The sequence below is a fragment of the Nematolebias whitei genome, chromosome 20 (assembly GCF_014905685.2).
Source record: "Nematolebias whitei isolate Nwh7 chromosome 20, NemWhi1, whole genome shotgun sequence".
Lineage (NCBI taxonomy): Eukaryota > Metazoa > Chordata > Actinopteri > Cyprinodontiformes > Rivulidae > Nematolebias > Nematolebias whitei.
In genome coordinates, this window is record NC_056517.1 from 23,895,761 (window position 1) to 23,896,876 (window position 1,116).

General features: G+C 42.2%; 1 protein-coding gene across 1 annotated transcript in view; it reads right to left on the reverse strand.

Annotated features, from left to right (window-relative positions):
- pxdc1b (PX domain containing 1b) overlaps positions 1 to 1,116 on the reverse strand; it is a gene marked incomplete in the record, with an annotated part of 21,788 nt that overhangs the window by 17,194 nt on the left and 3,478 nt on the right.

A 1,116-nucleotide genomic window follows, 5' to 3' on the forward strand; every position in this document is an offset into this window, starting at 1 on the left:
AAGTTCATTAGATGTGTTTATACTTTTATGTATGTGAGAAGCAAAGAAGAGTAAACCTGACAAATCAGGAATACTTGCTGTGCAACAAAAGATGGTAAAAGTTGTGAAAAAATACAGAGTTCAACATGTTCTGAGGAATATTTGGTCCACACAATAGTGACAAACTCACTAAAGTGACTTCCAAAAGTGAGTTTTGTTAATTATTATCCTGTCCAAACAAACTTTATGTGGAGCAGTTCAGGGTGACCACGAACTAATGTTACCTCGCTCTCTTCTGTTTAATTTTTGTGCACAATATTAAAATATTAGCTCTCATCATGGGTAATAATGCCTTATATGGTAAAAGATGATGTGCAACATGGGAAAAGAGTAAAATATTTTCCACAGCTGTTCTGGTAGAAGAGTCAAACTGTGATTCTCAGAAATGTGAAGAGTAGGAAGCAGCTGTTTGTGCTGTCCAAGGCAGGAATCTGAATATTGAAGGATACTGTCCAGGCAGAAGCAAATGTTTCCACCAGTCAGTCCACTAGTGGAGTGGTTCCCAAACATTTCAGTTTCTGACCAACTACTTGTGACCCCCATCTTCTGCTTCTTGAAGTGTCCAGACATTGATAATAAGTCAAATGAACAAGGATTTGATGAGAGCGCAACGAAACACATCTGAAGATTTTCTCAAGACTCTTCATTTTTTGTTTCATGACCTACAGTGGCGCAGTAAAGCTGCTGCTTCTCAGCGAGAAGGTTGCCGGCTCAAATCCCGGCCGGGCACCTTTCTGGGTGGAGTTTGCATGTTCTCTCCGTGCATGCGTGGGTTTTCTCCGGGTACTTCGGGTTCCTCCCACAGACCAAAAACATGCATGTTAGGCTGATTGGTAACTCTGAATTGTCCCTAGATGTGAGTGAGAGAGTGAATGGTTGTTTGTCTCTCTTGTTTGTGTCTCTGTGATGGACTGGAGACCTGTCCAGGTGTCCCCCACCTCTCGTACAATGATAGCTGGATATGGGCATCAGTGAACCCCATGACCCAAAAGCAAGAAGTGGATAAAGATAATGGATGGATGGATGGATTGATGGATGGATGGATGGATGGATGGATGGATGGATGGATGGATGGAT